This window comes from Lepisosteus platostomus, chromosome 7 (assembly GCF_059453375.1).
Source record: "Lepisosteus platostomus isolate fLepPlt1 chromosome 7, fLepPlt1.hap1, whole genome shotgun sequence".
Taxonomy (NCBI): Eukaryota; Metazoa; Chordata; class Actinopteri; order Semionotiformes; family Lepisosteidae; genus Lepisosteus; species Lepisosteus platostomus.
This window is the reverse complement of record NC_142617.1, coordinates 42,381,067-42,396,808: the sequence shown is the minus strand read 5'-3', so window position 1 is coordinate 42,396,808 and position 15,742 is coordinate 42,381,067. Positions and strand designations below refer to the sequence as shown.

General features: G+C 38.1%; 1 long non-coding RNA gene across 1 annotated transcript in view; it reads left to right on the top strand.

Moving 5' to 3' along the window:
- LOC148658819 (uncharacterized) overlaps positions 1–1,445 on the top strand; it is an 85,465-nt gene extending 84,020 nt beyond the window's left edge. Inside the window, exons 3-4 of the long non-coding RNA XR_015940575.1 lie at positions 520–601; positions 1,140–1,445. This is a non-coding gene — a long non-coding RNA (uncharacterized LOC148658819). The remainder of the gene's footprint in view (positions 1–519; positions 602–1,139) is intronic.
- Positions 1,446–15,742: the final 14,297 nt, after the last annotated feature.

Below are 15,742 nucleotides of genomic sequence, written 5' to 3'. Positions count from 1 at the left end.
TGGGAGGAGGCCTGTGTTCTCTCTCTCCAGCCTGTTTCCCCCCGCCGACCTTGTTGTGTCTGCTGATAAGCCTCAGCTCTCAAAGGAGGCTGAGGGCCCCTGCCTGCTTTCGTGCCCACAAGCCTCACTCTGCTAGTGCTGTGAAAATAACAGCCCTCCTGCCACCGGCTCCTGAACTCTTACTCAGCCCAGTCCCTGATGAGCAGTCTTCCCACCTTGTGTCACCGGCCTAATGTAGAGCCCTGTATTCATTTTCTCTCTTTCCCTTTTCCCAACTTGTCCTTTTTTTTACTACACCAATTCAATTATCCCCAACAGAATGGGAAGGGTAGGGAATTAAGGAGATGGGAAAGGACAAAAAAAACTAAAGATCTTCATTCTGTCAAAATCATCTGCTGGACTAATCTCTTTAAAGGAAAATAGGTTTAGTCGTCAATAGCTATTGCATATGTAAGGGATTTAATTTGGCATGTTTGTCAGAAAACTGCTGGCCAATAATACCGCCTTTGTTTTCCTTAGGTGACATGTGGCAGCATGTGACGACAGGAGGCCCATAAAAGAGCAGGTGAAGGATCCATGCCTTGAATAGCAGCAGATAAGGGTAAACTCCTTTTCTTGTCAGATTGTGCCTCATTATCTTTCCCTGCCAGTCATTACTACCAGTATAAATTAGCATGCTGTGTGACGGCTATTATTGTCAGCGTCCCTTTTGCTGCATTCTCTCTCGCTTGCTCTCTGTCTTTTCTTTTAAGATTTATTGAGCATGCATGAGAGTTTATGTCCTCCACTGTGCCCAACCACCAGTGCACTTCAAACTCAACTTACTGTAAAGTGCACTGACCAACTGACAAATAGCAGCCTGAGAGCTTTTGCAAAAATCTTCAACTACTAGTGCTTTTTTTTACCAACCATTTATTCTCTGGGGCTCTTTTACATAAAAGAAAAAAAGTTGGGTTTATATGAAATGATATCTTGTTCCTAATCAAGCTTAATTTATGTAGATTTTTTTTTACTCATGCAATGCTTGATCATTACTTCTATGATGACTCTTGCCAAAATACCTACTGTATGTGTATTTTGCCACTTCCGGGTAATATATTCTTAATAAATATTCTTTCCACCTTATTTGTCTTCTACAGAAGATGTCTCCAGCTTTAATCCTGGAAAGCCCCAATCCAGTTCGTCTAAGAGGTCAATTTAAATCACATTATTGAAAGATTAGGAAAACGTATGTTTTTGATCAATTAAGTAAATAATTTGTTCATTTAGTTGAGCTCCAGTCCTTGATGAACTAGATTTTTGTTCCTACTGATATCTAAATTCATCAAACAAACCACCTGTGTAATTGTCTGTGATTAAATTGTTCCAGTTTTTTAGACGTTGATGAGGGTGGTGACCTATCAAACCTGACCTAGATCAAACCTGGTTGTCCAAGACCTGGGTTGGAGACCTTTGTCCTATACTGGTTAAATGAACTTGGGAACAGAGGAGGCTATGAAGCTATTGAAAATCTTGAACTGTATTTTAATGCTAGTTCATGACCAATAGTAAACAAGCTGTCAAGAACACAAATGGAAAGTTCAACTAAATGAACAAATTAACAGGGGTGTGCACTTGAGTACACAATGTGACCTGAATATAGGAGGTTTGTCTTAATACAAAAACCCGCTGTCCTGCCAGGTTGTCCAGCTAACCAGAGTATCAGATTCTCTGAAGTCATTCAAAAAACAGCCAGACAAGATTGTGAATGAATAAGCTACTAGCAACCAAATAAGCAGGATGGGTGAATAACCTCCCTCTCATTTGTTACCTTTTCTTGTTTGACATGCATGCTCTTTATGTTTCAACCAGTAGCTTCTTTCCCTAGCCACTGACAGTTAAGGCTGCCATTTTCATGTGTTCTTGAACCATTGTCTGCTTCACCCCAATCTTGCACCATGTCCTTCAGTGTTTTTCGTTCAAAACAATTGAACTACCTTTGTCAAATGTATTATTTAGTAATGACATTAATAATAAAGATAGAGGGAGCTTGAAAGATAAAAACATAAGAGTGGTTACCAATGAGAGGAGGTCATATTGGCCATCTTGCCAATTTGGGAAATGGAAACTTGTGCTCCAAGGATTTAATCTTTCTGTTTCTAGAAGGAAGCCGTGGTATTGGTTTTAACCACCTGCACATGGCTAAACATGGCTGGGCAGCACTGGTCTACAGAAAGGGCTCATATTCTGTTTTAAATGAAATCCCATGTAGTGAAACGTTCTTCAGACAAAAAAAAAGTAATGTAAAAAATGGCAGAGGAATGGTAGTGCGTATTCTTCTAAGTGTAAAGGCTTGAGATCTGAGTCATCTTGGTGAAAGATTACACTGTGGTACAATGAGTACCTTTTGAGTGAAAGAGAACTCTCCCCAACCCTCTCCCACTTGCTCTTTACATACTCCCGATGATTTGGTCACGCTGACATGAGCTAAAACCTTGCATGACTAAAGCAATATTGTCATTTTTCCTGGATGAAGAAATGTTGATCTAAAACTGATAACTATCTTTCATCTCAGTGAAGCCTGAAAGGTTTTGGGAAGATAATGCTGATAATTTATGTGGTCTACATAATAAGCGTTACTGCCTGTTGTATTCTATGACTCGATGTGACGTGCAGCAGCCCTAGCTCCCACCCCCAGTCTCCCTTGTGTTTCAGGAAGTCAGTGTTTACACGGGTGCTGGATTGACGTTAGAGCGTGACTTGTACCTGCAGACTATCAGGGGGATACATGACTCACTCTTCCTAAGGTCAAAGCCAAGACAAAAGACCAGGGAAAAAAGTATAAGGCAGATCAACACCCAGACAACAACAGTAATATTCTAAGGCTTCAAATTTAAGCTTTTTTCCCTGTAGAATTATCTGTGCAATCTTTCTGAAAATGTTTTGTAAGTATTTGTATTTATTGTATATATCATTTTTTTATTAATGCACTTTTTTTAAAAAAAAAGTTGTAGACGACCACGGTGGAGACCTTTGGTTACTTAGAGAAATAAACCAGACGGATGCTGAAGTTTAGTAGCTGAAGCAAGGCAATGGGCCAACGCCAGCAGGCTCCTCTTTCAGCCACTCAGCCCACTGATGTCCTTCTGCTTCACTTTAGACATATTGACTCCGACCAGCTCTGTAGGTCGTAGCTATGACAAACTTTGGTCACTGAATTCAAGAATCTGCTCTTTTTATAGTATTAACTGTTAAGAAAGGTATTAACTTTCTTTGGATTGCTATGCCTTCTGGCTGATTTTGTCGTGAGTATTATTATTAACTGTATCCACCCACATTAGAAAAAAATTCCTTGTGTATGTTTCTTAGTCTAAGGGGCTTGATGTGAAATAAAATTTAATAATGTTTATTTTATAAAGTACCTTACACTGTGCATAGAAAACAGAATAAAGATGTATAGGAAGTTTTACATAACATAAAAATAAAATTAAGTCTTAGAGAATGCTGTTTTGAATAAGTACGTTTTGTTAGATACTTAAAATGAGTTCATGTATATTTGAGCTAATTTCAATGCTTTGTATTAGAATCCCATTAGAAGGTAATAGGAGTTTAATAATCTATCAGCAGAAAGTTTAATGTAAACAGTCCATCCAACATTTGGTCACAATGATTGGAAAGCTCTTCAGGAAAAAAAGTGTCTTTAACAGGTAATGTAGGAAATGGCAGAAGAAAGGAACAAAGTGAAATGCTTGTTTTAAAGGTCAGTAAGTCTTGCACAAGAAGGTAAACAACATGTTTTGTGAATTCCTTCTTCAGCATTCCCAGGCTCCCAAGACTTACAGAGTTTGACTTTCTGCCAAGTATGAGAAGCTACACCCTGTACTTGTACACTGTTGAAAAAGTAATTAATTTTCAAATCCTACATCTTGTCAGGTTGTTAGGAGAGCGATTAAAATGATTCCGAGTTCAGAAAGGCACGTTATCTATCACCATTTTCTATGGCCCTTCTCCCTGCTTCAGGAGAGAGCTGGTGCACGTCCGTGGATGCGGCTGGCTAAGCGCTGACATCAGCAAGTCGTAAACTCCCAACGATGTTGAGGTGGAAAATATTAAATTAAGCATTTGAGGAGAAAACAAGCTCCAAAAACTGTAAATATCTGAAATGCTTCCAGCAATAAAATTTGGAGGCTAAAGCATTGATCTGTGTCAGAAATAGTGGCAGGGTGATCTCATAATTGGCACTGGGCCACACACAGTATAGTAAAACAAAAAAGTAAAATTTTGAAATGTCGTGACTGGAACACAAGGACAGAATTCTTCTGTCGGATGAGTCAGATAATGCCTTTTGCATGGAGGGAACTTTAGGACATCAGGGTGGGGCTTCTCAGAGCTGTCTAGTTGTCCCTACAAACAAAAAGAAACATTCCAAACTCAACACTAGCAATTTGGGAAATTCAAGCTCAAGTGAAAACCAACGTGAACCAATACATTAGAATGAGATTAATGTCACATTTTTAAAATCGGAAACTTCCAGTTTTCTAAAATGTTTATAAAAAGGAAAAATATTTCCTAATTGAAGCACTTTGTCTTTTCTAATTTATTTGTACAGTTCAGTGTAAAAAGTGAGATCTTCTTGCAGTTGTTACAGGCTACCGTGATACACAGTAGCCACTTTAGAATGCTTCTTGCTCATCAGATTTTCTCAGTGTGTCTTTGCTATGAAAGGTGCTTGTATTTATATGGAGTGTCATCATCGCTAGGCCTTTTGCACAGACTAGTGCAACTGGTTTCCGATTTATTAAATTAACATTTATTAATTTATTAATTAATTTGAACGGGTGGCAGGGAGCTCCTTTGTAAATCTGAGCCCTAGCATGTGTGCTTGTTAGAGCATGAGGATGCATGTGCGTGGGCTGTCTGTGTGATGTGTGTACTGCATTCTCATTGAAAATATTGATATTCAGATCATTATCAGGGTTCTAGAGGGTTTTATTGCATAATTCTAATACGTTTTAAAGCTGGACTTGCAAAGCATGTAAATGCTTGTAGACTGAGCTTCTGATCTGCAGAATTAAGTTAGCTGTGAAAATCCTTCAGTTATCTGATATAAAACACTGCACACAATAAGTGTGTCACTCCTGCTTTTCACCACATTTGTTTTGTATTGTGGCTTTTCTGTGATAATTTTTTGATGTTTTCTGGAGCCCAGCCACACACTGTGTTGCAGGAACAAAAAAATAAAAACTAAAAGATCCAGTGCCCATAGCGGCAGGTACCAGGTAACCATCATGCATGTGACTCACTGTGTTTCACAATGTATTTGAAGGCTCTATTGGCGCTTACTAATACTGGCAACAGGATCAGGAACATTAGGCTCTCAGAAACAAAAACAGGCTAGAGTAAACGTTCGTTTGTTTTCATGTCTTTGCTGGCCTGGAACAATCTGAGCCCAGGCTTCTGTAAACGAAAGTGAACAAATGTATCTTTGGCTTATATCAAGCCTTCTGCATTACGATTCCCATGCAGATCTGAAGGCTCTCTGGACCTTGATTCTTTACCAGAGCGGAATGTATCTGTGTGTAGGAAAGCTTTACAGTATTGGTAACTACAGTAATATGTTTCCAAAGCAAAGTGTTGTGTGTGTCTACAGATTTCTCCAAAAAAATTTTCTCATTATAAGCAAGGGGGGAAAATAATGAAATAATGAATTAATAACAGCATGGCCTTAAATGTATAATATTTAGAATTAATGTAAAACTGATTAGCTGAGGAAAAGTTCTGAATGAATTGCAATTTCTGTGTCCTTAAATGTCATGTTTCTCCAATTGATTATTTTTAAAAGAGGTAGTGAGGAGAAGCCAAGGATATTAGATTTTGGGGTAGTCCTGCAGTAATTGCTAAAAGAAAAGGTAAAAAAAATCATCTTTTAATGATAAAATGCTGTGTAGACCCAATTTCTGCTGTTGGTTCTTTCATTGCATTCCTCCATTGTGTTTCAAGCTCTTTCAATGCCTTGTCTCCTGTCATTGTAAATGTGAGAATTCCAGTTCATCCGAGGAGTAAATATTTCCGTTCATACCAGACAGAACTGGAATGTCTCCAGGGTTTTCCCTGTGTGTAGGATTTGAACCCACAACCTTTACCAACTATTACCTCTTTGGGCTCTGCCAGAATAGCCCGGGAGGTTGTTTACCTTACAGTAACCCAAGAGTGGATGTTGGACGGTGCATGAAGTAAGGTATGTCGTGGTTTTAGTGTGGAAAACACTGTACTTCCCTGTGCTCTGGACAATATGGATAATTATAATAAAAATGAACGTTTTGTCGACGTTTCAGGAAACTTAGGAGAAATGTGATCCATTTCTAGATCAGAGGTAGCAGACCCCGGGGGAAAGGGAGCTAAATTAGTGAAAAAACAGAAGTAAACTGTAGAATACTTTATTCAGCTGTGATTAAATAGAAGTTTTGTTCAGCCTCTGTCCAGATGTTGAGTCTATGTGTTTTATTTTTACATTCTTGGCCCTCGGCCCGTATATATTTTGGATACTGCAGGGAGTATATAATATCCCTGGAAAATGATGCGGTCTGGTACCTTTTAAATAACATTTCCGCCTTTTTGTGCTGTTTTTTGTGTTTTTCTTTCCATGTTATTTCTTTTATTTCAGAGTTCAGTTTGAGAGGTGCTGGTATCGGACTGGCTTTGTGTGCTCAAATTTGTGTTTTTTTCTTTTACTGTGCTAGTTTTATCCCTGGCCCAAAAATAAGGAAGGTGCAGGGCAGGAAATTGAGGATTTAAATCATGGGGGTCAGACAGGAGACCTTGGACACAGCTGCACAAGGGAAATGCTTTTTGCACAGAATATTTAACACTTACATTTTAATACTGAATTGTGACATTCTGCAAAAAACAGGTGCTTTTAGCTCTTATTATTTTTTAATCTTTAATTAAGAACAAATTCTTATTTTCTGTGATCATCTGGAGACCTGCTTAAAGAGCAGGCCGTTAACTGAAGCAGTGCAAGTAAAGTACCTTCCTCAAGTGTACAACAGCAGTGTCCCACCTGGGATTTGAACTCACAGCGCTCCGGAGTCCACAGCTCTGTGCCTGTCTTTTTTTTAACTTAAATTATTTTTGTCATTAGATTAGTAATTTTCTAGAAAAACATTACACTGCAATATAAGAAAAGGCTTTCTTTTCCCATGATCAACATCCCATCATCCTTTCCTCATTTTCAATATATTTTTTACCAAATAAATAGGAAATCTGGAGAAATCCATGAGAGAGATGAATTGATAGCGAATCCTAAACAGAAAACAAAGCTGGTTTTGGACAAGTCAGTTGGCTCAACCACAGCTGATTATCTAAAGCAGCTACAGCAGCTTGCTGGCGTTACTCATTTAACTGCAAAGATGTTTTTTTTCTCTCAACAATATCTCCAGATTAATTGCATTAAATGTTCAAATAATAGAAGTTTGTAATTCAGTAGCAAAAATGAATGAGAAGTAAAATAAAGTGGCAAACTGTTTGGCAGTAGTGAGCCATTTGGAATGTCGCTGCTCAGTACCTTAATACCAATGTACCTTGTGAACTTTAAGATTAAACCTTGGCTATTCCATGCTGCAGTGGCCTGGAGAGGACAAGCTAGCTGGTTGCTAGATGCAATCTCTGAGAAATCTGTATTGCAATTCTCTCTAATACAAATGCGAAAAAACAAGGTAAACCAGACCGTCATCTTCTGTTTGGAAGTGTTCGGCATCCATTCCCTCCTCCATAAAGAGAAATGGAATGACCAGTTGGAAGCAAAATCCCAGGCTGTGATGTCTCACTGACCCCAACAAATCCCCAGCTAAGAGGCAGATTGAGGGAGTAAAAGTAACCAAGGCTACCTACTGTACCTCCCTGGAAAATTGGTGGAAGGAAGGGGGGTGCTTTAAGCAGGGGCCTGATTTTGGGATGAAGAAGAAAAAAGGAGACATAAGACAAGTTAGCAGCTGCCTACAGCTGAGTTAGCAATAAACACCTGAAAACAGTTCTCAACTTTCTTTTATTTGGAGTATTAATGGAGCGGCGGTGCCAAGAGTGGAGGCTCCCCTGTGTATTTCATTTGTTGAAAGAGCGTCTGTGCCTGCCACTCCAATTAAAGCAATCTGCAAAGTGAGAGAGAGAGGGCCAGGGAGCAGCAGAGCAGCATCTGGAATTGAGCTGCTTTCTCAGCCAAGTCGCAATTGTTTAGTCTGAAAAGAGGAGTTTAGGAAGAAAAAAAAAAGAGTTTCAGTTCAGCAGCACTATGTTGTGCTTTCACAGTTAAAACAGTCAGATGGCTGGACATGACAGTGATAAGTGATAATGGAGTACTGGGCTCTACCTGCAGGCTGCTCCGGTATTAACAAGCCTAATGCTGTTCCCCCATCCAGCATAAATAGTGCTCTTTTAGTGGCATTAGTGATTTTGTTATTATTAATTTATTTATTTAGCTGTCTCACGAATCCTAGGACTTATATTACTAATAAATTTTCAACTGTAGGCTAAATATATATGTATACATTTAGAGATCTTACCATGACTGTGCAGCACATACTATCAGGTTTGGTTATCTTTGTAATTTAACTGCTGGATTAGATTAACGGATGATTAATGTCAAAACTCTGTATGTCAAAACAAGAGTTGGCCATAGAAACACTTTTTATTGTCAGTGACTGTAATTTTAATTGTATTAGTTAAAAATGATATATACATGTTTTTTGTAGCTTTATAAGTTTTTGTTATTATTCATACTGCCTTCACATGGTGACTTCAAGTTTCATTTTAGCATTTCCCCTTCTCCCTGCTTTCTCAGTGTTCAGCTCCTTCAGTGTTTCCCTATTTCCCAATTGGGAGGTCCTGCTTCCTCCTCTGGCTGTTACTGCAGCATGAGACCCCTCTGTAGCTCTCAGGTCAAGTGGCTTGACCTGCCCACTGAGAGTCTCTGAGCAGCACACGGATTAGAAAGTTCCTCTGTTTTAGAGACTGGGGTGCCCTGCAACTTTTCCAGTTCCTACTACTCTCAGAAAAGACTCTATAACAAGCTAATGGAAATCCTGCCTTGTAGGTGCCATATGCAATGTGCTTATTAATAAAAATATTTATTAATAACTAAAATTATGTATGTAAGACAACACCTTAATATATCTATCCATCCATTGGTATGCTTCTGCATTCCTTATGGGGGAATGAATATTTGTCAAAAAATAGAAAGTAGAAACAGATGGAGAGTTGAACTAGTAATGTAACCCTTATAAATCTCAGCTCTCTGAGGTAGTTCAGCACAACTTTCATACAGTACATTAGAATTGTTTATTTTTTAAACCATAATCTTATATTGTTCATGTATATTATTGTATTCCTGTATTTGGTGGAAAAAATGAAGCAGAAAAAAAGATGTGATCCCAAATGCAGTGCTTCATTACCCTAAATGCAGACTGAGACTGATCTCCACATCTTTCTCTGAGAGAGAGACCTCAAATGTTGACAACACTCAATGTCTGGTTTACCAGAATGTCTACACATTTGATCTGCTTAATTGAGGCCTTCTCCCGGAGCATCCAGCTCAAATTTTGCTTCCCATTCCTGCAACCACAAAGAAAGCTGACAAATCATCATGTGAGGATACTCATTTCCTGCGACGCGAGCTGCTTTTGTATGACGCGCAAACTCATAGGGTGCAGTGTTTTTTTAAAGATGCAATTAAGCAGATTTCATGGGATTAAAATTAATGGCGGGGTACCGGTTTCTGTTAAAAGGGATTATCTTGAAAGCTATAAGTAAAACCCCATTACAGAAAAGCTACTCAGGCACAGCTATATCAGTATAATGGTGCCAGTAATACTGTGAATGTGTAGCCTACTCCACAGGTCTTAAGCTGATCAAGTTTTAAAGAGGCCAAGAAATCCTGCAGGATTTTGGCCTTTAAGAACAGAATCACATGTGCTGCACCATAAGTCTAATGTTTCAAGTTTTTCTACATGTTTAAATGCAGCGTTTTCCCTATAACAATTTTTCAGGCCAATAGTATCTGTTGCATGCAACCTCAAAACCAGGAATAAATGACTGGACATGTTAACAATTTATTGCCAGAGGCACTGTACCTCCAAGGGGACGCCAGTATTCTCCTGTCCCCAGTGTTTCCAACTAGTAGTTGAATTTGCTTGAGGTCTTCGGTGCTGGACCTTGGAATGGAACCTGCAAGTCCTTGGTTTAACCTGTGGCTGTTTCCTGAAGAATTTATGTCGCTGTATTTCAGAAGCACCTATTCTGGATGAGTTTGTAGCAGTGTTTTTGAATCAAAACATCTCCATTCATCATAATGCTGTATACTCACATGGTCATTCTTGAGTTATTGTCTTAAATAAAAGGTATTTTGAAAGTGGCTTCTAGTTCCTCCAAAAGTTTTTGAGCATGTATTGAAAGCAAATTAATTTGTCTGCAATTTAAATTAATAAATTCGCAAATCGATTAAATAAATTGGTCCTGGTTGAGGACTCTATTATGATCACTGTGGAATTGCAGCCTAAAACTGTATTGGAACCAAGCTGATTAGAACAGATATCATTCTGCACCCTGTGTTCCTTATAGAGAAATTGACTTTTCTTCACCAGTTATACCCTAATTGCAACTGAATGAAAGGATCTTGATCTCTGGAAAAAGAGTGAGCAAGAGAAGAAAAACTTGGTATCACATTTTTGCTCCTAATTTCTCTAGGTTTTAAGTGCACTGTAGTAGCTCTAGCTTGTGCAGTAGTTGTCAGATATAAAAACAACAAAATCAAAATGATAGGTACATTTAAGAAGAAAAGACAAGGCAAGTGAGCATGCTCACGGTTGTTTCAGAGGCCTCAGTGACTAATGAAGCAATAAAAGTAAATGGCCTCTCTCCTCCTTGGGGTCTTGTTTCAGTCAAAGCACTTGACTTTTCAGCATTCTGGAAGGGGATGAGTATAAAGTTTCAAAAGTGGTCAGGTCTCATCCAAGTGTACCCCATGGTATTTTGAACCCCCCAGGGCTACCAGCTACAAATAAGAAATAATTACATGTTGCTTAGATTTTTGTGTGTGAGAGGGAGTAAGTACATGTGTTTATATGAAAGCACTGAGAGTGAAATGCAGCTTCCTTTTTCCCCATCTAGATGTGGGTCTGTTCTTCTTCAACTGAGGCGCAAATAATATAGCTGTCATTGGCAGTATGCTGCAGGTATACTTTGTCTTCTACAAACTCATAAGAAAAAGCTGACATCCTCTTCCAAAGGAAAACTAGAATGGGTTTGCGGCCTCTACATGCTCTGTTCAATTAAATACTCACATGCTTAGATAACACTTTTCATATATAGATATGAATATCCAGCTATATAAATGCATACTGTATATTGGAAATCACAATTATTCGTTTGAGAGGTATTTGTTGAATTTGTTTTAAATGTAAAGAACTAAATAGTACATTTATATCAAAACATCTCCCCTAAGATACACAGTAAATCATTTTGAAACACAAAAACATGCATGTGCAGGGGGACCTGGTGCAGTGTTGAGAGCTGGTGGTGTTTAATTTGTATCGCTGCTCAACTTTTTCAGATGCCGCAGATTCCTTGCTCTTGCACAACTTCCAACCAGTGGAACAAAGTAGCTTGTTTTCACTGCATCAACAATCACAACAGTGATATTCAAGCAAACTGTATTTTTTAAAACATTGGAGTCGGGTGTTATTCTTTTTAAACTCTTACCCACAATTTGGATTGCCAGTTGCTGTACTAGTTGCCTTGGCTTCTGTGGAAAGTCATGCCAGACTTGACTGCCGTCTCTGAGTCACTTATAGTAGTGCCTCTTACAAACAGTGGTGAATTTGGGTGCACTAAAAGACTCAGCCTCCTGTTGCTGGAGAAGTCCACACCATTGGCTGGGAAATACCAAATTGTGAGCCAGAATTGTTCCTTGAGAAACTAGTCAAATTATATTTGTATTAATTTTTTAGCAATTATTTATTCCTCTCATATTTTTTTTTTTTTCTTCTTGCTCAGAAAACAAAAAGAATTACAAACTGCACTGACAAAACTACTGTTTCTGGGGTCTAGAATCCCTTTTTTGGGAGAAATAAGAACTCCTGCTGTATTTGCTGGAATCAGAGGAATCTGCAGACCTGATGTCTGAGTCTTATAAGACGAGAGTTGAACAGCCTACACTTTAATCTGTTCGTGACATTGCTGTCTACAGTAGAGCTTTTCAGATATCAAATTTTCAAGAGAGAAGAAAAGCTTTACAAAACCTAATAGGATTGGCACTGGAGGAGCAAAAACTGACTGTTAGAATCACAGAACTGTTATTTGGCTATTATCAGTAATGAGACAACCGCAGAGGAGTGGCATAGAGGGGCACTTTGGATGAGCGCAAATATGCGTGTCATTGCTCATCACTGGACACCGCATCTCTGTCCTGTATATTTTAAGTGCACTGTACTCCTGTGCTGTTGGTGTCCTTATGCTGGCACGTTTATGACTTTATGGTGTTACAAAGTATTGAAATTTACAGTATTATCTTCAATGTGAAATCTTGTACAGGTATAAGCATTTTTAGTTTTAGTTTAGTTTTTAACAAAGTGATTGTCACTCTCTGCAGGCATAAAGCAAAATGATGTAAAGTGTTTGGTATATTGTTTTGATAATACAAATAAACCCTTTTGATAATTTGCAGAATATTTCAGTTTTAAAAGTCAGATGCATTGTGTATAGAAATACTAAATCTTGTAGATAATAAAAAATGCACCTTGGTCATCTGTGAAGCAGGAAATGTACTTTATCTTCAGCTTTGTTAAGCAATTTCTCTTGACTTAATTGAATGCAACACCCCCTCTGCAAACACTATTTGTGTTTACAAAAATGGTATTGCAATCCCACACCTTCCCATACAAAAAATAACAAAATCTAATGTTCAGGCTTCAGAAGCCTTAAGGTGCAGCACAGGATGAGAAGGTGTTTGATTCCTGTCTTCTGAGAGAGCCGTCAGCAGTGTGAATTGTGCAGGGCCTGCAGAGCAAGGACAGTAGAGCCTGTGTGATGATTCGCTCTTCTGGTGGCCCAGGCGCAGTTGGATGCTTTCTGTTGTGACCTAAAAAGAGATAGACTGCCCTGTCCCTTCACCTCTACTGGTCTGTAAATCTATCAGTGAAATAAAATTAAAGATGAATGCTGTGGCAGGGTTCAAATGGAGTGCTGCTTTAATTTCAGATTCCATAACTCTGCCCAGCCTGGAGAGGTTGACAGCCTGTATAGAATAGACACCTGCCCTTTTAAAACACTACTGTAGGTTTTAGCCAGTGGCCTGCTAAATAGACTACGTCCCCTGTGCATTCCCTGCCCTATTGCCGGCATTCACTTTTCTGCTTGCTTTGTCCTTGCAGCTTGCTTTAACTCAATTGCTTTTTATCAAATTTCATCACAGACCCATTTCTCCAATTTCTCTCAGGTTTCCATCTCCAAACTTTTTTTTTGAAGCGAAGCCTGTGTTCGTGACACACGTCTGCTGCTAAAATTAGCCTTCGTTTTTTTTTAAATGCTATTCTAGCTTTGTCAAAGAGGGCAGCAGAATAAGACACTTTCAAAAGGAGATCTCTTTAACACAAAAGACATGCCTCTTAAAACTAAAATTTTATGTTTAATTTTTTAATATAAGAAAATGTAACGTTGGCTTCTGGTAAAAAGCTGACATATTGTCATGTTTTTTTATATTGTGACTTTAAATGTCACTGCACAGTAAGATCCAGCTAAAGAAATCCTGAATCTTATATTATGTCCATTTGCAGTAGACTTTTAATGAAGGGGTGTAAAAACATTTCCATAAGAATGTGACAAGTTACATAGTCCAATACATCACTTCAGAATAACGGCTACATCAATCTGGATAGAGTGCAGATAACTATAGTCAGGATTATTTAATGGATAAGCCATATAATTACCTTAAAGTTTATTTATTTTTACATTTACCGATTCAATAATATATACTTAGCCTGCATAGATTTTATATCAATATTGCACATACAAAGTATTGGACATGCATGCTAACGTGACATGATCAAACTGATTGGTTCTTATATACAGTATATAGTCTGATTAACTGCTGTATGGACTGTGATATTACTTCCAAGTTTTCTTGAACACGTGTGCACAGAGGCACAGAGGCAATTCATTTTATTTCTAATGAATTACTACTTAACAACACTGTATGAATATTTATTTTTGCCTGTATTCATCAGCTAGACTGGGGCAAAGTCTCACAACATGTACTTTTCTCATTTCTGACACCAATTAGAAATATGTTCTCATATATTTTCTGTTGAGACACAAAGTTTACCTGTCTTTGAGGAAAGAGGCTTAGAGTACTTGTAACCACAACTGCAATGATTGTGAATGGGCTTGACCTCAAATATGCCAAGGTACCCCTTTCAAAAAATCAATGTCTCGCCTATTGGTCTCCAATTCCAATTACAAAATTGCTCCCTCTTGCAATGCCTATTTCTGCACACAAGCACCAGTCTAGCAGTAGAAATCAGGTAACACATCTCACAGGGAGAAAGCTAATAGGCAACACATGCCACAGGATGACCATGCACAGTGCTATAGTCATGTTGTGAAGGTGAAAGAGTTTCTGAGGTAAGAAGTTGTAATTCCGGTGAATGAAATGGCCAACACCTAATGGTCATGTAATCTAATTGAAAAACTATAGGTAAGCAAAAAATTGTTTGGGAATATATGGTTCAAATTTAATAAAGATATTGTGAATGCCTCAGTTTGTGCACCTGTTTTATGCAAAAATGTCACGGATGCTTCCACGAAAGTATTGTTTAAAACTTTTAAATTGCAGTGTCTCTTTCCCTTTTCACTTTTACTACACTTCACACTTCCAACTTAACAAACGGCAATGACTGAGACATGTTCAACAGAATTAACTTTTAAAAGGCAGACCTTAGTGTACAGGAGTCTGCAATGAAGATGAGAGAAAGTGCAGGCAGGCAGGATGGCTTTGCTCAAGCCATTGGAAGTTGAACTGAGCACAGCAGGAGTTCTTTCATGTTCTGTGTTATCTTGTTTCTCTAGCTGTTGTTACTTTAAAATTAATAAATTATAAGGGATGGACCTGTGCTCGATGGCAAATGTACTGTTTTGTAATTATAAAAAGTGTCATAAAAAGACTAAAACTGGACTTTTATATATATAAAAAATTGTTTTCTATGTTAGTAATACTTATTTGAAATTTACAGTACCTAGGAAAACCCTAAAGAAGCCTTTTGTTTATATTTGTTGATTTACTGTAGTGTTTGTATGTTTTTACTATGATTGGTTTTACCATAGTTTTGCCATTTCCCACTGTAGTTCTTGTACTCTGTTTTACTGCACTGGACCATGCACATCACATCTTACACCATTTTATTTTAAATGCTTTTTATGTCATCTTTAGTATAATACACCATGTAATTCCCATGGTCCAGTGTAATATAGCATGGTGAAGCCATTTTGAGGCCTCAGCAAAATGTTTGTAAAACCCAAGTAAAAATGCACAAATGGTAAATATAGAAAAAGCACACATTTATTATGAGAAGCGTATGTTCAGGGTACTGCTGTAGTACTGAGTTGTCTTAGCCAAATTATTTGCAATACTGTATTTTCTAGGTGTTTTTGTTAGGTTAGAGATTGTAGAATAAGATATGAGCACTGTTAGAGCAGTGTATGGAATAATGAGCATTGG